A 22,658-nucleotide genomic window follows, 5' to 3' on the forward strand; every position below is an offset into this window, starting at 1 on the left:
TGCGTATTTACAGAGTTGCTCTGTACAATCGTAGTAACACAGTCCTGCTATTAGATTCGCTCACGTGCGCTGCTTACCGATAGATGGGAATTGCGCTCTTTAGAACAGCATTCACTAACGAAGTGGTAAAGGAAACACTGTATGATTAGTCACATTTTTTGACTTTGGTTGACTGCTGTGTCACAGCCGGTCCCCATCATATGTATACACTCCCACGAACGTGTGTGCCCTGTTAGCACATTTACCAGGAACTTTAGCTGCATCACCTCCCTAGCAATTTCAAGCCGTCCTCGAAGCGTCAGCCATTGCTTGGTGACAGTGTGCTTCGATGAGAAGTGGACAGATGATGCATCTCTCTCGCCGTCAGTTATAGGCGGGAATCATACTTAATGTAGTTTTCGGCAAGCGTCAGCGGAGCGTCAGACGTCTCTGTCTGATCTTCTCCCTTCATGTATCTAGCAAGTTCCCCCTTGACAGTCTCCAGTAAAAGCCCCCTGTGCCGAAGTGAAAATTGTCGCCGTTTCTATAGATACAGAGTGCCATTGTTTAATGGAAGCACTTAAGGAAACATAGCAGAATATCTTGTTGTGGAACTGTCTACTTTTCTCACTTGTGGCCGAGAAAACTGAAACCCTCTCACCTTGGGCTGGAAGAATTAAAGATCATCACTGGGATTACATACATTGACTCATGAAGTAATTCAAAATCTTTTCTCTTCATTGTATTTGTTTCTGTACGAAATGTGCGTTCTATTGCTATATTTATATCAGTAGGTAAAAATTGGGTATTGAAAGAAAATTCCCGTCAACAGGCACGTGAAGATATGGTTCCGTTTTTACTGCATTTACACATAACAGCGTCATGGATAACAGATCTACGAGAATTTGGCTTATATGTGTAAGGTCTACATACTTGAGCATAGAACTGAGGTCACAACAATTTTCAACTTTTGCAGAGGCTTGTGATTTCCCATACGTCAGTACCCATCTGGAGATTGGCACACGTTTTTAAAAATTGCCCATCCCTTGTGGGGATCGAACCCACGACCTTTGGTTTAGAAGTCCAACGCGCTATCCTCTGCGCCAAAGGGACGCTCTGCAGTCCTACAGCTCAGATGTAAGAGGTTCTGCAAGACATGACCCATGCTACATGTCTCGCATTACTTTCCTGATAGGCTTACTTTCATATTTCTCTGAAGCAATTACATCAAAGACTCTTTATTTATGCAACAGACACGATACATCGCTCTGTTTACCATGGCCCTACTGATTGATACACCTGCGTATTGACAGAGTTGCTCTGTACAATCGTAGTAACACAGTCCTGCTATTAGATTCGCTCACGTGCGCTGCTTACCGATAGATGGGAATTCCGCCCTTTAGAACAGCATTCACTAACGAAGTGGTAAAGGAAACACTGTATGATTAGTCACATTTTTTGACTTTGGTTGACTGCTGTGTCACAGCCGGTCCCCATCATATGTATACACTCCCACGAACGTGTGTGCCCTGTTAGCACATTTACCAGGAACTTTAGCTGCATCACCTCCATAGCAATTTCAAGCCGTCCTCGAAGCGTCAGCCATTGCTTGGTGACAGTGTGCTTTGATGAGAAGTGGACAGATGATGCATCTCTCTCGCCGTCAGTTATAGGCGGGAATCATACATAATGTAGTTTTCGGCAAGCGTCAGCGGAGCGTCAGACGTCTCTGTCTGATCTTCTCCCTTCATGTATCTAGCAAGTTCCCCCTTGACAGTCTCCAGTAAAAGCCCCCTGTGCCGAAGTGAAAATTGTCGCCGTTTCTATAGATACAGAGTGCCATTGTTTAATGGAAGCACTTAAGGAAACATAGCAGAATATCTTGTTGTGGAACTGTCTACTTTTCTCACTTGTGGCCGAGAAAACTGAAACCCTCTCACCTTGGGCTGGAAGAATTAAAGATCATCACTGGGATTACATACATTGACTCATGAAGTAATTCAAAATCTTTTCTCTTCATTGTATTTGTTTCTGTACGAAATGTGCGTTCTATTGCTATATTTATATCAGTAGGTAAAAATTGGGTATTGAAAGAAAATTCCCGTCAACAGGCACGTGAAGATATGGTTCCGTTTTTACTGCATTTACACATAACAGCGTCATGGATAACAGATCTACGAGAATTTGGCTTATATGTGTAAGGTCTACATACTTGAGCATAGAACTGAGGTCACAACAATTTTCAACTTTTGCAGAGGCTTGTGATTTCCCATACGTCAGTAATCATCTGGAGATTGGCACACGTTTTTAAAAATTGCCCGTCCCTTGTGGGGATCGAACCCACGACCTTTGGATTAGAAGTCCAACGCGCTATCCTCTGCGCCAAAGGGACGCTGTGCAGGCCTACAGCTCAGATGTAATAGGTTCTGCAAGACATGACCCATGCTACATGTCTCGCATTACTTTCCTGATAGGCTTACTTTCATATTTCTCTGAAGCAATTACATCAAAGACTCTTTATTTATGCAACAGACACGATACATCGCTCTGTTTACCATGGCCCTACTGATTGATACACCTGCGTATTGACAGAGTTGCTCTGTACAATCGTAGTAACACAGTCCTGCTATTAGATTCGCTCATGTGCGCTGCTTACCGATAGATGGGAATTGCGCTCTTTAGAACAGCATTCACTAACGAAGTGGTAAAGGAAACACTGTATGATTAGTCACATTTTTTGACTTTGGTTGACTGCTGTGTCACAGCCGGTCCCCATCATATGTATACACTCCCACGAACGTGTGTGCCCTGTTAGCACATTTACCAGGAACTTTAGCTGCATCACCTCCCTAGCAATTTCAAGCCGTCCTCGAAGCGTCAGCCATTGCTTGGTGACAGTGTGCTTCGATGAGAAGTGGACAGATGATGCATCTCTCTCGCCGTCAGTTATAGGCGGGAATCATACTTAATGTAGTTTTCGGCAAGCGTCAGCGGAGCGTCAGACGTCTCTGTCTGATCTTCTCCCTTCATGTATCTAGCAAGTTCCCCTTTGACAGTCTCCAGTAAAAGCCCCCTGTGCCGAAGTGAAAATTGTCGCCGTTTCTATAGATACAGAGTGCCATTGTTTAATGGAAGCACTTAAGGAAACATAGCAGAATATCTTGTTGTGGAACTGTCTACTTTTCTCACTTGTGGCCGAGAAAACTGAAACCCTCTCACCTTGGGCTGGAAGAATTAAAGATCATCACTGGGATTACATACATTGACTCATGAAGTAATTCAAAATCTTTTCTCTTCATTGTATTTGTTTCTGTACGAAATGTGCGTTCTATTGCTATATTTATATCAGTAGGTAAAAATTGGGTATTGAAAGAAAATTCCCGTCAACAGGCACGTGAAGATATGGTTCCGTTTTTACTGCATTTACACATAACAGCGTCATGGATAACAGATCTACGAGAATTTGGCTTATATGTGTAAGGTCTACATACTTGAGCATAGAACTGAGGTCACAACAATTTTCAACTTTTGCAGAGGCTTGTGATTTCCCATACGTCAGTACCCATCTGGAGATTGGCACACGTTTTTAAAAATTGCCCGTCCCTTGTGGGGATCGAACCCACGACCTTTGGATTAGAAGTCCAACGCGCTATCCTCTGCGCCAAAGGGACGCTGTGCAGGCCTACAGCTCAGATGTAAGAGGTTCTGCAAGACATGACCCATGCTACATGTCTCGCATTACTTTCCTGATAGGCTTACTTTCATATTTCTCTGAAGCAATTACATCAAAGACTCTTTATTTATGCAACAGACACGATACATCGCTCTGTTTACCATGGCCCTACTGATTGATACACCTGCGTATTGACAGAGTTGCTCTGTACAATCGTAGTAACACAGTCCTGCTATTAGATTCGCTCACGTGCGCTGCTTACCGATAGATGGGAATTGCGCCCTTTAGAACAGCATTCACTAACGAAGTGGTAAAGGAAACACTGTATGATTAGTCACATTTTTTGACTTTGGTTGACTGCTGTGTCACAGCCGGTCCCCATCATATGTATACACTCCCACGAACGTGTGTGCCCTGTTAGCACATTTACCAGGAACTTTAGCTGCATCACCTCCCTAGCAATTTCAAGCCGTCCTCGAAGCGTCAGCCATTGCTTGGTGACAGTGTGCTTCGATGAGAAGTGGACAGATGATGCATCTCTCTCGCCGTCAGTTATAGGCGGGAATCATACTTAATGTAGTTTTCGGCAAGCGTCAGCGGAGCGTCAGACGTCTCTGTCTGATCTTCTCCCTTCATGTATCTAGCAAGTTCCCCCTTGACAGTCTCCAGTAAAAGCCCCCTGTGCCGAAGTGAAAATTGTCGCCGTTTCTATAGATACAGAGTGCCATTGTTTAATGGAAGCACTTAAGGAAACATAGCAGAATATCTTGTTGTGGAACTGTCTACTTTTCTCACTTGTGGCCGAGAAAACTGAAACCCTCTCACCTTGGGCTGGAAGAATTAAAGATCATCACTGGGATTACATACATTGACTCATGAAGTAATTCAAAATCTTTTCTCTTCATTGTATTTGTTTCTGTACGAAATGTGCGTTCTATTGCTATATTTATATCAGTAGGTAAAAATTGGGTATTGAAAGAAAATTCCCGTCAACAGGCACGTGAAGATATGGTTCCGTTTTTACTGCATTTACACATAACAGCGTCATGGATAACAGATCTACGAGAATTTGGCTTATATGTGTAAGGTCTACATACTTGAGCATAGAACTGAGGTCACAACAATTTTCAACTTTTGCAGAGGCTTGTGATTTCCCATACGTCAGTACCCATCTGGAGATTGGCACACGTTTTTAAAAATTGCCCGTTCCTTGTGGGGATCGAACCCACAACCTTTGGATTAGAAGTCCAACGCGCTATCCTCTGCGCCAAAGGGACGCTGTGCAGGCCTACAGCTCAGATGTAAGAGGTTCTGCAAGACATGACCCATGCTACATGTCTCGCATTACTTTCCTGATAGGCTTACTTTCATATTTCTCTGAAGCAATTACATCAAAGACTCTTTATTTATGCAACAGACACGATACATCGCTCTGTTTACCATGGCCCTACTGATTGATACACCTGCGTATTGACAGAGTTGCTCTGTACAATCGTAGTAACACAGTCCTGCTATTAGATTCGCTCACGTGCGCTGCTTACCGATAGATGGGAATTGCGCCCTTTAGAACAGCATTCACTAACGAAGTGGTAAAGGAAACACTGTATGATTAGTCACATTTTTTGACTTTGGTTGACTGCTGTGTCACAGCCGGTCCCCATCATATGTATACACTCCCACGAACGTGTGTGCCCTGTTAGCACATTTACCAGGAACTTTAGCTGCATCACCTCCCTAGCAATTTCAAGCCGTCCTCGAAGCGTCAGCCATTGCTTGGTGACAGTGTGCTTCGATGAGAAGTGGACAGATGATGCATCTCTCTCGCCGTCAGTTATAGGCGGGAATCATACTTAATGTAGTTTTCGGCAAGCGTCAGTGGAGCGTCAGACGTCTCTGTCTGATCTTCTCCCTTCATGTATCTAGCAAGTTCCCCCTTGACAGTCTCCAGTAAAAGCCCCCTGTGCCGAAGTGAAAATTGTCGCCGTTTCTATAGATACAGAGTGCCATTGTTTAATGGAAGCACTTAAGGAAACATAGCAGAATATCTTGTTGTGGAACTGTCTACTTTTCTCACTTGTGGCCGAGAAAACTGAAACCCTCTCACCTTGGGCTGGAAGAATTAAAGATCATCACTGGGATTACATACATTGACTCATGAAGTAATTCAAAATCTTTTCTCTTCATTGTATTTGTTTCTGTACGAAATGTGCGTTCTATTGCTATATTTATATCAGTAGGTAAAAATTGGGTATTGAAAGAAAATTCCCGTCAACAGGCACGTGAAGATATGGTTCCGTTTTTACTACATTTACACATAACAGCGTCATGGATAACAGATCTACAAGAATTTGGCTTATATGTGTAAGGTCTACATACTTGAGCATAGAACTGAGGTCACAACAATTTTCAACTTTTGCAGAGGCTTGTGATTTCCCATACGTCAGTACCCATCTGGAGATTGGCACACGTTTTTAAAAATTGCCCGTCCCTTGTGGGGATCGAACCCACGACCTTTGGATTAGAAGTCCAACGCGCTATCCTCTCCGCCAAACGGACGCCGTGCAGGCCTAGAGCTCAGATGTAAGAGGTTCTGCAAGACATGACCCATGCTACATGTCTCGCATTACTTTCCTGATAGGCTTACTTTCATATTTCTCTGAAGCAATTACATCAAAGACTCTTTATTTATGCAACAGACACGATACATCGCTCTGTTTACCATGGCCCTACTGATTGATACACCTGCGTATTGACAGAGTTGCTCTGTACAATCGTAGTAACACAGTCCTGCTATTAGATTCGCTCACGTGTGCTGCTTACCGATAGATGGGAATTGCGCTCTTTAGAACAGCATTCACTAACGAAGTGGTAAAGGAAACACTGTATGATTAGTCACATTTTTTGACTTTGGTTGACTGCTGTGTCACAGCCGGTCCCCATCATATGTATACACTCCCACGAACGTGTGTGCCCTGTTAGCACATTTACCAGGAACTTTAGCTGCATCACCTCCCTAGCAATTTCAAGCCGTCCTCGAAGCGTCAGCCATTGCTTGGTGACAGTGTGCTTCGATGAGAAGTGGACAGATGATGCATCTCTCTCGCCGTCAGTTATAGGCGGGAATCATACTTAATGTAGTTTTCGGCAAGCGTCAGCGGAGCGTCAGACGTCTCTGTCTGATCTTCTCCCTTCATGTATCTAGCAAGTTCCCCCTTGACAGTCTCCAGTAAAAGCCCCCTGTGCCGAAGTGAAAATTGTCGCCGTTTCTATAGATACAGAGTGCCATTGTTTAATGGAAGCACTTAAGGAAACATAGCAGAATATCTTGTTGTGGAACTGTCTACTTTTCTCACTTGTGGCCGAGAAAACTGAAACCCTCTCACCTTGGGCTGGAAGAATTAAAGATCATCACTGGGATTACATACATTGACTCATGAAGTAATTCAAAATCTTTTCTCTTCATTGTATTTGTTTCTGTACGAAATGTGCGTTTTATTGCTATATTTATATCAGTAGGTAAAAATTGGGTATTGAAAGAAAATTCCCGTCAACAGGCACGTGAAGATATGGTTCCGTTTTTACTGCATTTACACATAACAGCGTCATGGATAACAGATCTACGAGAATTTGGCTTATATGTGTAAGGTCTACATACTTGAGCATAGAACTGAGGTCACAACAATTTTCAACTTTTGCAGAGGCTTGTGATTTCCCATACGTCAGTACCCATCTGGAGATTGGCACACGTTTTTAAAAATTGCCCGTCCCTTGTGGGGATCGAACCCACGACCTTTGGATTAGAAGTCCAACGCGCTATCCTCTGCGCCAAAGGGACGCTGTGCAGGCCTACAGCTCAGATGTAAGAGGTTCTGCAAGACATGACCCATGCTACATGTCTCGCATTACTTTCCTGATAGGCTTACTTTCATATTTCTCTGAAGCAATTACATCAAAGACTCTTTATTTATGCAACAGACACGATACATCGCCCTGTTTACCATGGCCCTACTGATTGATACACCTGCGTATTGACAGAGTTGCTCTGTACAATCGTAGTAACACAGTCCTGCTATTAGATTCGCTCACGTGCGCTGCTTACCGATAGATGGGAATTGCGCTCTTTAGAACAGCATTCACTAACGAAGTGGTAAAGGAAACACTGTATGATTAGTCACATTTTTTGACTTTGGTTGACTGCTGTGTCACAGCCGGTCCCCATCATATGTATACACTCCCACGAACGTGTGTGCCCTGTTAGCACATTTACCAGGAACTTTAGCTGCATCACCTCCCTAGCAATTTCAAGCCGTCCTCGAAGCGTCAGCCATTGCTTGGTGACAGTGTGCTTCGATGAGAAGTGGACAGATGATGCATCTCTCTCGCCGTCAGTTATAGGCGGGAATCATACTTAATGTAGTTTTCGGCAAGCTTCAGCGGAGCGTCAGACGTCTCTGTCTGATCTTCTCCCTTCATGTATCTAGCAAGTTCCCCCTTGACAGTCTCCAGTAAAAGCCCCCTGTGCCGAAGTGAAAATTGTCGCCGTTTCTATAGATACAGAGTGCCATTGTTTAATGGAAGCACTTAAGGAAACATAGCAGAATATCTTGTTGTGGAACTGTCTACTTTTCTCACTTGTGGCCGAGAAAACTGAAACCCTCTCACCTTGGGCTGGAAGAATTAAAGATCATCACTGGGATTACATACATTGACTCATGAAGTAATTCAAAATCTTTTCTCTTCATTGTATTTGTTTCAGTACGAAATGTGCGTTCTATTGCTATATTTATATCAGTAGGTAAAAATTGGGTATTGAAAGAAAATTCCCGTCAACAGGCACGTGAAGATATGGTTCCGTTTTTACTGCATTTACACATAACAGCGTCATGGATAACAGATCTACGACAATTTGGCTTATATGTGTAAGGTCTACATACTTGAGCATAGAACTGAGGTCACAACAATTTTCAACTTTTGCAGAGGCTTGTGATTTCCCATACGTCAGTACCCATCTGGAGATTGGCACACGTTTTTAAAAATTGCCCGTCCCTTGTGGGGATCGAACCCACGACCTTTGGATTAGAAGTCCAACGCGCTATCCTCTGCGCCAAAGGGACGCTGTGCAGGCCTACAGCTCAGATGTAAGAGGTTCTGCAAGACATGACCCATGCTACATGTCTCGCATTACTTTCCTGATAGGCTTACTTTCATATTTCTCTGAAGCAATTACATCAAAGACTCTTTATTTATGCAACAGACACGATACATCGCTCTGTTTACCATGGCCCTACTGATTGATACACCTGCGTATTGACAGAGTTGCTCTGTACAATCGTAGTAACACAGTCCTGCTATTAGATTCGCTCACGTGCGCTGCTTACCGATAGATGGGAATTGCGCTCTTTAGAACAGCATTCACTAACGAAGTGGTAAAGGAAACACTGTATGATTAGTCACATTTTTTGACTTTGGTTGACTGCTGTGTCACAGCCGGTCCCCATCATATGTATACACTCCCACGAACGTGTGTGCCCTGTTAGCACATTTACCAGGAACTTTAGCTGCATCACCTCCCTAGCAATTTCAAGCCGTCCTCGAAGCGTCAGCCATTGCTTGGTGACAGTGTGCTTCGATGAGAAGTGGACAGATGATGCATCTCTCTCGCCGTCAGTTATAGGCGGGAATCATACTTAATGTAGTTTTCGGCAAGCGTCAGCGGAGCGTCAGACGTCTCTGTCTGATCTTCTCCCTTCATGTATCTAGCAAGTTCCCCTTTGACAGTCTCCAGTAAAAGCCCCCTGTGCCGAAGTGAAAATTGTCGCCGTTTCTATAGATACAGAGTGCCATTGTTTAATGGAAGCACTTAAGGAAACATAGCAGAATATCTTGTTGTGGAACTGTCTACTTTTCTCACTTGTGGCCGAGAAAACTGAAACCCTCTCACCTTGGGCTGGAAGAATTAAAGATCATCACAGGGATTACATACATTGACTCATGAAGTAATTCAAAATCTTTTCTCTTCATTGTATTTGTTTCTGTACGAAATGTGCGTTCTATTGCTATATTTATATCAGTAGGTAAAAATTGGGTATTGAAAGAAAATTCCCGTCAACAGGCACGTGAAGATATGGTTCCGTTTTTACTGCATTTACACATAACAGCGTCATGGATAACAGATCTACGAGAATTTGGCTTATATGTGTAAGGTCTACATACTTGAGCATAGAACTGAGGTCACAACAATTTTCAACTTTTGCAGAGGCTTGTGATTTCCCATACGTCAGTACCCATCTGGAGATTGGCACACGTTTTTAAAAATTGCCCGTCCCTTGTGGGGATCGAACCCACGACCTTTGGATTAGAAGTCCAACGCGCTATCCTCTCCGCCAAACGGACGCCGTGCAGGCCTAGAGCTCAGATGTAAGAGGTTCTGCAAGACATGACCCATGCTACATGTCTCGCATTACTTTCCTGATAGGCTTACTTTCATATTTCTCTGAAGCAATTACATCAAAGGCTCTTTATTTATGCAACAGACACGATACATCGCTCTGTTTACCATGGCCCTACTGATTGATACACCTGCGTATTGACAGAGTTGCTCTGTACAATCGTAGTAACACAGTCCTGCTATTAGATTCGCTCACGTGCGCTGCTTACCGATAGATGGGAATTGCGCTCTTTAGAACAGCATTCACTAACGAAGTGGTAAAGGAAACACTGTATGATTAGTCACATTTTTTGACTTTGGTTGACTGCTGTGTCACAGCCGGTCCCCATCATATGTATACACTCCCACGAACGTGTGTGCCCTGTTAGCACATTTACCAGGAACTTTAGCTGCATCACCTCCCTAGCAATTTCAAGCCGTCCTCGAAGCGTCAGCCATTGCTTGGTGACAGTGTGCTTCGATGAGAAGTGGACAGATGATGCATCTCTCTCGCCGTCAGTTATAGGCGGGAATCATACTTAATGTAGTTTTCGGCAAGCGTCAGCGGAGCGTCAGACGTCTCTGTCTGATCTTCTCCCTTCATGTATCTAGCAAGTTCCCCCTTGACAGTCTCCAGTAAAAGCCCCCTGTGCCGAAGTGAAAATTGTCGCCGTTTCTATAGATACAGAGTGCCATTGTTTAATGGAAGCACTTAAGGAAACATAGCAGAATATCTTGTTGTGGAACTGTCTACTTTTCTCACTTGTGGCCGAGAAAACTGAAACCCTCTCACCTTGGGCTGGAAGAATTAAAGATCATCACTGGGATTACATACATTGACTCATGAAGTAATTCAAAATCTTTTCTCTTCATTGTATTTGTTTCTGTACGAAATGTGCGTTCTATTGCTATATTTATATCAGTAGGTAAAAATTGGGTATTGAAAGAAAATTCCCGTCAACAGGCACGTGAAGATATGGTTCCGTTTTTACTGCATTTACACATAACAGCGTCATGGATAACAGATCTACGACAATTTGGCTTATATGTGTAAGGTCTACATACTTGAGCATAGAACTGAGGTCACAACAATTTTCAACTTTTGCAGAGGCTTGTGATTTCCCATACGTCAGTACCCATCTGGAGATTGGCACACGTTTTTAAAAATTGCCCGTCCCTTGTGGGGATCGAACCCACGACCTTTGGATTAGAAGTCCAACGCGCTATCCTCTGCGCCAAAGGGACGCTGTGCAGGCCTACAGCTCAGATGTAAGAGGTTCTGCAAGACATGACCCATGCTACATGTCTCGCATTACTTTCCTGATAGGCTTACTTTCATATTTCTCTGAAGCAATTACATCAAAGACTCTTTATTTATGCAACAGACACGATACATCGCTCTGTTTACCATGGCCCTACTGATTGATACACCTGCGTATTGACAGAGTTGCTCTGTACAATCGTAGTAACACAGTCCTGCTATTAGATTCGCTCACGTGCGCTGCTTACCGATAGATGGGAATTGCGCTCTTTAGAACAGCATTCACTAACGAAGTGGTAAAGGAAACACTGTATGATTAGTCACATTTTTTGACTTTGGTTGACTGCTGTGTCACAGCCGGTCCCCATCATATGTATACACTCCCACGAACGTGTGTGCCCTGTTAGCACATTTACCAGGAACTTTAGCTGCATCACCTCCCTAGCAATTTCAAGCCGTCCTCGAAGCGTCAGCCATTGCTTGGTGACAGTGTGCTTCGATGAGAAGTGGACAGATGATGCATCTCTCTCGCCGTCAGTTATAGGCGGGAATCATACTTAATGTAGTTTTCGGCAAGCGTCAGCGGAGCGTCAGACGTCTCTGTCTGATCTTCTCCCTTCATGTATCTAGCAAGTTCCCCCTTGACAGTCTCCAGTAAAAGCCCCCTGTGCCGAAGTGAAAATTGTCGCCGTTTCTATAGATACAGAGTGCCATTGTTTAATGGAAGCACTTAAGGAAACATAGCAGAATATCTTGTTGTGGAACTGTCTACTTTTCTCACTTGTGGCCGAGAAAACTGAAACCCTCTCACCTTGGGCTGGAAGAATTAAAGATCATCACTGGGATTACATACATTGACTCATGAAGTAATTCAAAATCTTTTCTCTTCATTGTATTTGTTTCTGTACGAAATGTGCGTTCTATTGCTATATTTATATCAGTAGGTAAAAATTGGGTATTGAAAGAAAATTCCCGTCAACAGGCACGTGAAGATATGGTTCCGTTTTTACTGCATTTACACATAACAGCGTCATGGATAACAGATCTACGAGAATTTGGCTTATATGTGTAAGGTCTACATACTTGAGCATAGAACTGAGGTCACAACAATTTTCAACTTTTGCAGAGGCTTGTGATTTCCCATACGTCAGTACCCATCTGGAGATTGGCACACGTTTTTAAAAATTGCCCGTCCCTTGTGGGGATCGAACCCACGACCTTTGGATTAGAAGTCCAACGCGCTATCCTCTGCGCCAAAGGGACGCTGTGCAGGCCTACAGCTCAGATGTAAGAGGTTCTGCAAGACATGACCCATGCTACATGTCTCGCATTACTTTCCTGATAGGCTTACTTTCATATTTCTCTGAAGCAATTACATCAAAGACTCTTTATTTATGCAACAGACACGATACATCGCTCTGTTTACCATGGCCCTACTGATTGATACACCTGCGTATTGACAGAGTTGCTCTGTACAATCGTAGTAACACAGTCCTGCTATTAGATTCGCTCATGTGCGCTGCTTACCGATAGATGGGAATTGCGCTCTTTAGAACAGCATTCACTAACGAAGTGGTAAAGGAAACACTGTATGATTAGTCACATTTTTTGACTTTGGTTGACTGCTGTGTCACAGCCGGTCCCCATCATATGTATACACTCCCACGAACGTGTGTGCCCTGTTAGCACATTTACCAGGAACTTTAGCTGCATCACCTCCCTAGCAATTTCAAGCCGTCCTCGAAGCGTCAGCCATTGCTTGGTGACAGTGTGCTTCGATGAGAAGTGGACAGATGATGCATCTCTCTCGCCGTCAGTTATAGGCGGGAATCATACTTAATGTAGTTTTCGGCAAGCGTCAGCGGAGCGTCAGACGTCTCTGTCTGATCTTCTCCCTTCATGTATCTAGCAAGTTCCCCCTTGACAGTCTCCAGTAAAAGCCCCCTGTGCCGAAGTGAAAATTGTCGCCGTTTCTATAGATACAGAGTGCCATTGTTTAATGGAAGCACTTAAGGAAACATAGCAGAATATCTTGTTGTGGAACTGTCTACTTTTCTCACTTGTGGCCGAGAAAACTGAAACCCTCTCACCTTGGGCTGGAAGAATTAAAGATCATCACAGGGATTACATACATTGACTCATGAAGTAATTCAAAATCTTTTCTCTTCATTGTATTTGTTTCTGTACGAAATGTGCGTTCTATTGCTATATTTATATCAGTAGGTAAAAATTGGGTATTGAAAGAAAATTCCCGTCAACAGGCACGTGAAGATATGGTTCCGCTTTTACTGCATTTACACATAACAGCGTCATGGATAACAGATCTACGAGAATTTGGCTTATATGTGTAAGGTCTACATACTTGAGCATAGAACTGAGGTCACAACAATTTTCAACTTTTGCAGAGGCTTGTGATTTCCCATACGTCAGTACCCATCTGGAGATTGGCACACGTTTTTAAAAATTGCCCGTCCCTTGTGGGGATCGAACCCACGACCTTTGGATTAGAAGTCCAATGCGCTATCCTCTGCGCCAAAGGGACGCTGTGCAGGCCTACAGCTCAGATGTAAGAGGTTCTGCAAGACATGACCCATGCTACATGTCTCGCATTACTTTCCTGATAGGCTTACTTTCATATTTCTCTGAAGCAATTACATCAAAGACTCTTTATTTATGCAACAGACACGATACATCGCTCTGTTTACCATGGCCCTACTGATTGATACACCTGCGTATTGACAGAGTTGCTCTGTACAATCGTAGTAACACAGTCCTGCTATTAGATTCGCTCACGTGCGCTGCTTACCGATAGATGGGAATTGCGCCCTTTAGAACAGCATTCACTAACGAAGTGGTAAAGGAAACACTGTATGATTAGTCACATTTTTTGACTTTGGTTGACTGCTGTGTCACAGCCGGTCCCCATCATATGTATACACTCCCACGAACGTGTGTGCCCTGTTAGCACATTTACCAGGAACTTTAGCTGCATCACCTCCATAGCAATTTCAAGCCGTCCTCGAAGCGCAGGCCATTGCTTGGTGACAGTGTGCTTTGATGAGAAGTGGACAGATGATGCATCTCTCTCGCCGTCAGTTATAGGCGGGAATCATACATAATGTAGTTTTCGGCAAGCGTCAGCGGAGCGTCAGACGTCTCTGTCTGATCTTCTCCCTTCATGTATCTAGCAAGTTCCCCCTTGACAGTCTCCAGTAAAAGCCCCCTGTGCCGAAGTGAAAATTGTCGCCGTTTCTATAGATACAGAGTGCCATTGTTTAATGGAAGCACTTAAGGAAACATAGCAGAATATCTTGTTGTGGAACTGTCTACTTTTCTCACTTGTGGCCGAGAAAACTGAAACCCTCTCACCTTGGGCTGGAAGAATTAAAGATCATCACTGGGATTACATACATTGACTCATGAAGTAATTCAAAATCTTTTCTCTTCATTGTATTTGTTTCTGTACGAAATGTGCGTTTATTGCTATATTTATATCAGTAGGTAAAAATTGGGTATTGAAAGAAAATTCCCGTCAACAGGCACGTGAAGATATGGTTCCGTTTTTACTGCATTTACACATAACAGCGTCATGGATAACAGATCTACGAGAATTTGGCTTATATGTGTAAGGTCTACATACTTGAGCATAGAACTGAGGTCACAACAATTTTCAACTTTTGCAGAGGCTTGTGATTTCCCATACGTCAGTACCCATCTGGAGATTGGCACACGTTTTTAAAAATTGCCCGTCCCTTGTGGGGATCGAACCCACGACCTTTGGATTAGAAGTCCAACGCGCTATCCTCTGCGCCAAAGGGACGCTGTGCAGGCCTACAGCTCAGATGTAAGAGGTTCTGCAAGACATGACCCATGCTACATGTCTCGCATTACTTTCCTGATAGGCTTACTTTCATATTTCTCTGAAGCAATTACATCAAAGACTCTTTATTTATGCAACAGACACGATACATCGCTCTGTTTACCATGGCCCTACTGATTGATACACCTGCGTATTGACAGAGTTGCTCTGTACAATCGTAGTAACACAGTCCTGCTATTAGATTCGCTCACGTGCGCTGCTTACCGATAGATGGGAATTGCGCTCTTTAGAACAGCATTCACTAACGAAGTGGTAAAGGAAACACTGTATGATTAGTCACATTTTTTGACTTTGGTTGACTGCTGTGTCACAGCCGGTCCCCATCATATGTATACACTCCCACGAACGTGTGTGCCCTGTTAGCACATTTACCAGGAACTTTAGCTGCATCACCTCCCTAGCAAGTTCAAGCCGTCCTCGAAGCGTCAGCCATTGCTTGGTGACAGTGTGCTTCGATGAGAAGTGGACAGATGATGCATCTCTCTCGCCGTCAGTTATAGGCGGGAATCATACTTAATGTAGTTTTCGGCAAGCGTCAGCGGAGCGTCAGACGTCTCTGTCTGATCTTCTCCCTTCATGTATCTAGCAAGTTCCCCCTTGACAGTCTCCAGTAAAAGCCCCCTGTGCCGAAGTGAAAATTGTCGCCGTTTCTATAGATACAGAGTGCCATTGTTTAATGGAAGCACTTAAGGAAACATAGCAGAATATCTTGTTGTGGAACTGTCTACTTTTCTCACTTGTGGCCGAGAAAACTGAAACCCTCTCACCTTGGGCTGGAAGAATTAAAGATCATCACTGGGATTACATACATTGACTCATGAAGTAATTCAAAATCTTTTCTCTTCATTGTATTTGTTTCTGTACGAAATGTGCGTTCTATTGCTATATTTATATCAGTAGGTAAAAATTGGGTATTGAAAGAAAATTCCCGTCAACAGGCACGTGAAGATATGGTTCCGTTTTTACTGCATTTACACATAACAGCGTCATGGATTACAGATCTACGAGAATTTGGCTTATATGTGTAAGGTCTATATACTTGAGCATAGAACTGAGGTCACAACAATTTTCAACTTTTGCAGAGGCTTGTGATTTCCCATACGTCAGTACCCATCTGGAGATTGGCACACGTTTTTAAAAATTGCCCATCCCTTGTGGGGATCGAACCCACAACCTTTGGATTAGAAGTCCAACGCGCTATCCTCTGCGCCAAAGGGACGCTGTGCAGGCCTACAGCTCAGATGTAAGAGGTTCTGCAAGACATGACCCATGCTACATGTCTCGCATTACTTTCCTGATAGGCTTACTTTCATATTTCTCTGAAGCAATTACATCAAAGACTCTTTATTTATGCAACAGACACGATACATCGCTCTGTTTACCATGGCCCTACTGATTGATACACCTGCGTATTGACAGAGTTGCTCTGTACAATCGTAGTAACACAGTCCTGCTATTAGATTCGCTCACGTGCGCTGCTTACCGATAGATGGGAATTGCGCTCTTTAGAACAGCATTCACTAACGAAGTGGTAAAGGAAACACTGTATGATTAGTCACATTTTTTGACTTTGGTTGACTGCTGTGTCACAGCCGGTCCCCATCATATGTATACACTCCCACGAACGTGTGTGCCCTGTTAGCACATTTACCAGGAACTTTAGCTGCATCACCTCCCTAGCAATTTCAAGCCGTCCTCGAAGCGTCAGCCATTGCTTGGTGACAGTGTGCTTCGATGAGAAGTGGACAGATGATGCATCTCTCTCGCCGTCAGTTATAGGCGGGAATCATACTTAATGTAGTTTTCAGCAAGCGTCAGCGGAGCGTCAGACGTCTCTGTCTGATCTTCTCCCTTCATGTATCTAGCAAGTTCCCCCTTGACAGTCTCCAGTAAAAGCCCCCTGTGCCGAAGTGAAAATTGTCGCCGTTTCTATAGATACAGAGTGCCATTGTTTAATGGAAGCACTTAAGGAAACATAGCAGAATATCTTGTTGTGGAACTGTCTACTTTTCTCACTTGTGGCCGAGAAAACTGAAACCCTCTCACCTTGGGCTGGAAGAATTAAAGATCATCACTGGGATTACATACATTGACTCATGAAGTAATTCAAAATCTTTTCTCTTCATTGTATTTGTTTCTGTACGAAATGTGCGTTCTATTGCTATATTTATATCAGTAGGTAAAAATTGGGTATTGAAAGAAAATTCCCGTCAACAGGCACGTGAAGATATGGTTCCGTTTTTACTGCATTTACACATAACAGCGTCATGGATTACAGATCTACGAGAATTTGGCTTATATGTGTAAGGTCTACATACTTGAGCATAGAACTGAGGTCACAACAATTTTCAACTTTTGCAGAGGCTTGTGATTTCCCATACGTCAGTACCCATCTGGAGATTAGCACACGTTTTTAAAAATTGCCAGTCCCTTGTGGGGATCGAACCCACGACCTTTGGATTAGAAGACCAACGCGCTATCCTCTGCACCAAAGGGACGCTGTGCAGGCCTACAGCTCAGATGTAAGAGGTTCTGCAAGACATGACCCATGCTACATGTCTCGCATTACTTTCCTGATAGGCTTACTTTCATATTTCTCTGAAGCAATTACATCAAAGACTCTTTATTTATGCAACAGACACGATACATCGCTCTGTTTACCATGGCCCTACTGATTGATACACCTGCGTATTGACAGAGTTGCTCTGTACAATCGTAGTAACACAGTCCTGCTATTAGATTCGCTCACGTGCGCTGCTTACCAATAGATGGGAATTGCGCTCATTAGAACAGCATTCACTAACGAAGTGGTAAAGGAAACACTGTATGATTAGTCACATTTTTTGACTTTGGTTGACTGCTGTGTCACAGCCGGCCCCCATCATATGTATACACTCCCACGAACGTGTGTGCCCTGTTAGCACATTTACCAGGAACTTTAGCTGCATCACCTCCCTAGCAATTTCAAGCCGTCCTCGAAGCGTCAGCCATTGCTTGGTGACAGTGTGCTTCGATGAGAAGTGGACAGATGATGCATCTCTCTCGCCGTCAGTTATAGGCGGGAATCATACTTAATGTAGTTTTCGGCAAGCGTCAGCGGAGCGTCAGACGTCTCTGTCTGATCTTCTCCCTTCATGTATCTAGCAAGTTCCCCCTTGACAGTCTCCAGTAAAAGCCCCCTCAGCCGAAGTGAAAATTGTCGCCGTTTCTATAGATACAGAGTGCCATTGTTTAATGGAAGCACTTAAGGAAACATAGCAGAATATCTTGTTGTGGAACTGTCTACTTTTCTCACTTGTGGCCGAGAAAACTGAAACCCTCTCACCTTGGGCTGGAAGAATTAAAGATCATCACTGGGATTACATACATTGACTCATGAAGTAATTCAAAATCTTTTCTCTTCATTGTATTTGTTTCTGTACGAAATGTGCGTTCTATTGCTATATTTATATCAGTAGGTAAAAATTGGGTATTGAAAGAAAATTCCCGTCAACAGGCACGTGAAGATATGGTTCCGTTTTTACTGCATTTACACATAACAGCGTCATGGATAACAGATCTACGAGAATTTGGCTTATATGTGTAAGGTCTACATACTTGAGCATAGAACTGAGGTCACAACAATTTTCAACTTTTGCAGAGGCTTGTGATTTCCCATACGTCAGTACCCATCTGGAGATTGGCACACGTTTTTAAAAATTGCCCGTCCCTTGTGGGGATCGAACCCACAACCCTTGGATTAGAAGTCCAACGCGCTATCCTCTGCGCCAAAGGGACGCTGTGCAGGCCTACAGCTCAGATGTAAGAGGTTCTGCAAGACATGACCCATGCTACATGTCTCGCATTACTTTCCTGATAGGCTTACTTTCATATTTCTCTGAAGCAATTACATCAAAGACTCTTTATTTATGCAACAGACACGATACATCGCTCTGTTTACCATGGCCCTACTGATTGATACACCTGCGTATTGACAGAGTTGCTCTGTACAATCGTAGTAACACAGTCCTGCTATTAGATTCGCTCACGTGCACTGCTTACCGATAGATGGGAATTGCGCTCTTTAGAACAGCATTCACTAACGAAGTGGTAAAGGAAACACTGTATGATTAGTCACATTTTTTGACTTTGGTTGACTGCTGTGTCACAGCCGGTCCCCATCATATGTATACACTCCCACGAACGTGTGTGCCCTGTTAGCACATTTACCAGGAACTTTAGCTGCATCACCTCCCTAGCAATTTCAAGCCGTCCTCGAAGCGTCAGCCATTGCTTGGTGACAGTGTGCTTCGATGAGAAGTGGACAGATGATGCATCTCTCTCGCCGTCAGTTATAGGCGGGAATCATACTTAATGTAGTTTTCGGCAAGCGTCAGCGGAGCGTCAGACGTCTCTGTCTGATCTTCTCCCTTCATGTATCTAGCAAGTTCCCCCTTGACAGTCTCCAGTAAAAGCCCCCTGTGCCGAAGTGAAAATTGTCGCCGTTTCTATAGATACAGAGTGCCATTGTTTAATGGAAGCACTTAAGGAAACATAGCAGAATATCTTGTTGTGGAACTGTCTACTTTTCTCACTTGTGGCCGAGAAAACTGAAACCCTCTCACCTTGGGCTGGAAGAATTAAAGATCATCACTGGGATTACATACATTGACTCATGAAGTAATTCAAAATCTTTTCTCTTCATTGTATTTGTTTCTGTACGAAATGTGCGTTCTATTGCTATATTTGTATCAGTAGGTAAAAATTGGGTATTGAAAGAAAATTCCCGTCAACAGGCACGTGAAGATATGGTTCCGTTTTTACTGCATTTACACATAACAGCGTCATGGATAACAGATCTACGAGAATTTGGCTTATATGTGTAAGGTCTACATACTTGAGCATAGAACTGAGGTCACAACAATTTTCAACTTTTGCAGAGGCTTGTGATTTCCCATACGTCAGTACCCATCTGGAGATTAGCACACGTTTTTAAAAATTGCCCGTCCCTTGTGGGGATCGAACCCACGACCTTTGGATTAGAAGACCAACGCGCTATCCTCTGCGCCAAAGGGACGCTGTGCAGGCCTACAGCTCAGATGTAAGAGGTTCTGCAAGACATGACCCATGCTACATGTCTCGCATTACTTTCCTGATAGGCTTACTTTCATATTTCTCTGAAGCAATTACATCAAAGACTCTTTATTTATGCAACAGACACGATACATCGCTCTGTTTACCATGGCCCTACTGATTGATACACCTGCGTATTGACAGAGTTGCTCTGTACAATCGTAGTAACACAGTCCTGCTATTAGATTCGCTCACGTGTGCTGCTTACCGATAGATGGGAATTGCGCTCTTTAGAACAGCATTCACTAACGAAGTGGTAAAGGAAACACTGTATGATTAGTCACATTTTTTGACTTTGGTTGACTGCTGTGTCACAGCCGGTCCCCATCATATGTATACACTCCCACGAACGTGTGTGCCCTGTTAGCACATTTACCAGGAACTTTAGCTGCATCACCTCCCTAGCAATTTCAAGCCGTCCTCGAAGCGTCAGCCATTGCTTGGTGACAGTGTGCTTCGATGAGAAGTGGACAGATGATGCATCTCTCTCGCCGTCAGTTATAGGCGGGAATCATACTTAATGTAGTTTTCGGCAAGCGTCAGCGGAGCGTCAGACGTCTCTGTCTGATCTTCTCCCTTCATGTATCTAGCAAGTTCCCCCTTGACAGTCTCCAGTAAAAGCCCCCTCTGCCGAAGTGAAAATTGTCGCCGTTTCTATAGATACAGAGTGCCATTGTTTAATGGAAGCACTTAAGGAAACATAGCAGAATATCTTGTTGTGGAACTGTCTACTTTTCTCACTTGTGGCCGAGAAAACTGAAACCCTCTCACCTTGGGCTGGAAGAATTAAAGATCATCACTGGGATTACATACATTGACTCATGAAGTAATTCAAAATCTTTTCTCTTCATTGTATTTGTTTCTGTACGAAATGTGCGTTTTATTGCTATATTTATATCAGTAGGTAAAAATTGGGTATTGAAAGAAAATTCCCGTCAACAGGCACGTGAAGATATGGTTCCGTTTTTACTGCATTTACACATAACAGCGTCATGGATAACAGATCTACGAGAATTTGGCTTATATGTGTAAGGTCTACATACTTGAGCATAGAACTGAGGTCACAACAATTTTCAACTTTTGCAGAGGCTTGTGATTTCCCATACGTCAGTACCCATCTGGAGATTGGCACACGTTTTTAAAAATTGCCCGTCTCTTGTGGGGATCCAACCCACGACTTTGTATTAGAAGTCCGACACGCTATCCTCTGCGCCAAAGGGACGCTGTGCAGGCCTACAGCTCAGATGTAAGAGGTTCTGCAAGACATGACCCATGCTACATGTCTCGCATTACTTTCCTGATAGGCTTACTTTCATATTTCTCTGAAGCAATTACATCAAAGACTCTTTATTTATGCAACAGACACGATACATCGCTCTGTTTACCATGGCCCTACTGATTGATACACCTGCGTATTGACAGAGTTGCTCTGTACAATCGTAGTAACACAGTCCTGCTATTAGATTCGCTCACGTGCGCTGCTTACCGATAGATGGGAATTGCGCTCTTTAGAACAGCATTCACTAACGAAGTGGTAAAGGAAACACTGTATGATTAGTCACATTTTTTGACTTTGGTTGACTGCTGTGTCACAGCCGGTCCCCATCATATGTATACACTCCCACGAACGTGTGTGCCCTGTTAGCACATTTACCAGGAACTTTAGCTGCATCACCTCCCTAGCAATTTCAAGCCGTCCTCGAAGCGTCAGCCATTGCTTGGTGACAGTGTGCTTCGATGAGAAGTGGACAGATGATGCATCTCTCTCGCCGTCAGTTATAGGCGGGAATCATACTTAATGTAGTTTTCGGCAAGCGTCAGCGGAGCGTCAGACGTCTCTGTCTGATCTTCTCCCTTCATGTATCTAGCAAGTTCCCCCTTGACAGTCTCCAGTAAAAGCCCCCTGTGCCGAAGTGAAAATTGTCGCCGTTTCTATAGATACAGAGTGCCATTGTTTAATGGAAGCACTTAAGGAAACATAGCAGAATATCTTGTTGTGGAACTGTCTACTTTTCTCACTTGTGGCCGAGAAAACTGAAACCCTCTCACCTTGGGCTGGAAGAATTAAAGATCATCACTGGGATTACATACATTGACTCATGAAGTAATTCAAAATCTTTTCTCTTCATTGTATTTGTTTCTGTACGAAATGTGCGTTCTATTGCTATATTTATATCAGTAGGTAAAAATTGGGTATTGAAAGAAAATTCCCGTCAACAGGCACGTGAAGATATGGTTCCGTTTTCACTGCATTTACACATAACAGCGTCATGGATAACAGATCTACGAGAATTTGGCTTATATGTGTAAGGTCTACATACTTGAG

The 22,658-nt window shown here is 43.5% G+C and overlaps 16 non-coding genes across 16 annotated transcripts; all 16 read right to left on the bottom strand.

Moving 5' to 3' along the window:
* Nucleotides 1–1,019: 1,019 nt before the first annotated feature.
* Trnar-ucu (transfer RNA arginine (anticodon UCU)) lies at nt 1,020–1,092 on the bottom strand. Its single transcript has one exon. It is a non-coding gene; the product is annotated as a tRNA-Arg (tRNA).
* Nucleotides 1,093–2,298: 1,206 nt separating this feature from the next.
* Trnar-ucu (transfer RNA arginine (anticodon UCU)) lies at nt 2,299–2,371 on the bottom strand. Its single transcript has one exon. It is a non-coding gene; the product is annotated as a tRNA-Arg (tRNA).
* A 1,206-nt stretch (nt 2,372–3,577) lies between these two features.
* On the bottom strand, nt 3,578–3,650 carry Trnar-ucu (transfer RNA arginine (anticodon UCU)). Its single transcript has one exon. It is a non-coding gene; the product is annotated as a tRNA-Arg (tRNA).
* Nucleotides 3,651–4,856: 1,206 nt separating this feature from the next.
* On the bottom strand, nt 4,857–4,929 carry Trnar-ucu (transfer RNA arginine (anticodon UCU)). Its single transcript has one exon. It is a non-coding gene; the product is annotated as a tRNA-Arg (tRNA).
* Nucleotides 4,930–6,135: 1,206 nt separating this feature from the next.
* Trnar-ucu (transfer RNA arginine (anticodon UCU)) lies at nt 6,136–6,208 on the bottom strand. The gene has a single exon. It is a non-coding gene; the product is annotated as a tRNA-Arg (tRNA).
* A 1,206-nt stretch (nt 6,209–7,414) lies between these two features.
* On the bottom strand, nt 7,415–7,487 carry Trnar-ucu (transfer RNA arginine (anticodon UCU)). Its single transcript has one exon. It is a non-coding gene; the product is annotated as a tRNA-Arg (tRNA).
* Nucleotides 7,488–8,693: 1,206 nt separating this feature from the next.
* Trnar-ucu (transfer RNA arginine (anticodon UCU)) lies at nt 8,694–8,766 on the bottom strand. The gene has a single exon. It is a non-coding gene; the product is annotated as a tRNA-Arg (tRNA).
* Nucleotides 8,767–9,972: 1,206 nt separating this feature from the next.
* Nucleotides 9,973–10,045, bottom strand: Trnar-ucu (transfer RNA arginine (anticodon UCU)). Its single transcript has one exon. It is a non-coding gene; the product is annotated as a tRNA-Arg (tRNA).
* Nucleotides 10,046–11,251: 1,206 nt separating this feature from the next.
* Trnar-ucu (transfer RNA arginine (anticodon UCU)) lies at nt 11,252–11,324 on the bottom strand. Its single transcript has one exon. It is a non-coding gene; the product is annotated as a tRNA-Arg (tRNA).
* Nucleotides 11,325–12,530: 1,206 nt separating this feature from the next.
* On the bottom strand, nt 12,531–12,603 carry Trnar-ucu (transfer RNA arginine (anticodon UCU)). Its single transcript has one exon. It is a non-coding gene; the product is annotated as a tRNA-Arg (tRNA).
* A 1,206-nt stretch (nt 12,604–13,809) lies between these two features.
* On the bottom strand, nt 13,810–13,882 carry Trnar-ucu (transfer RNA arginine (anticodon UCU)). Its single transcript has one exon. It is a non-coding gene; the product is annotated as a tRNA-Arg (tRNA).
* Nucleotides 13,883–15,087: 1,205 nt separating this feature from the next.
* Trnar-ucu (transfer RNA arginine (anticodon UCU)) lies at nt 15,088–15,160 on the bottom strand. The gene has a single exon. It is a non-coding gene; the product is annotated as a tRNA-Arg (tRNA).
* Nucleotides 15,161–16,366: 1,206 nt separating this feature from the next.
* On the bottom strand, nt 16,367–16,439 carry Trnar-ucu (transfer RNA arginine (anticodon UCU)). The gene has a single exon. It is a non-coding gene; the product is annotated as a tRNA-Arg (tRNA).
* Nucleotides 16,440–17,645: 1,206 nt separating this feature from the next.
* Nucleotides 17,646–17,718, bottom strand: Trnar-ucu (transfer RNA arginine (anticodon UCU)). The gene has a single exon. It is a non-coding gene; the product is annotated as a tRNA-Arg (tRNA).
* Nucleotides 17,719–18,924: 1,206 nt separating this feature from the next.
* Nucleotides 18,925–18,997, bottom strand: Trnar-ucu (transfer RNA arginine (anticodon UCU)). The gene has a single exon. It is a non-coding gene; the product is annotated as a tRNA-Arg (tRNA).
* A 1,206-nt stretch (nt 18,998–20,203) lies between these two features.
* Trnar-ucu (transfer RNA arginine (anticodon UCU)) lies at nt 20,204–20,276 on the bottom strand. Its single transcript has one exon. It is a non-coding gene; the product is annotated as a tRNA-Arg (tRNA).
* Nucleotides 20,277–22,658: the final 2,382 nt, after the last annotated feature.

Source organism: Schistocerca gregaria, chromosome 1 (genome assembly GCF_023897955.1).
Source record: "Schistocerca gregaria isolate iqSchGreg1 chromosome 1, iqSchGreg1.2, whole genome shotgun sequence".
Lineage (NCBI taxonomy): Eukaryota > Metazoa > Arthropoda > Insecta > Orthoptera > Acrididae > Schistocerca > Schistocerca gregaria.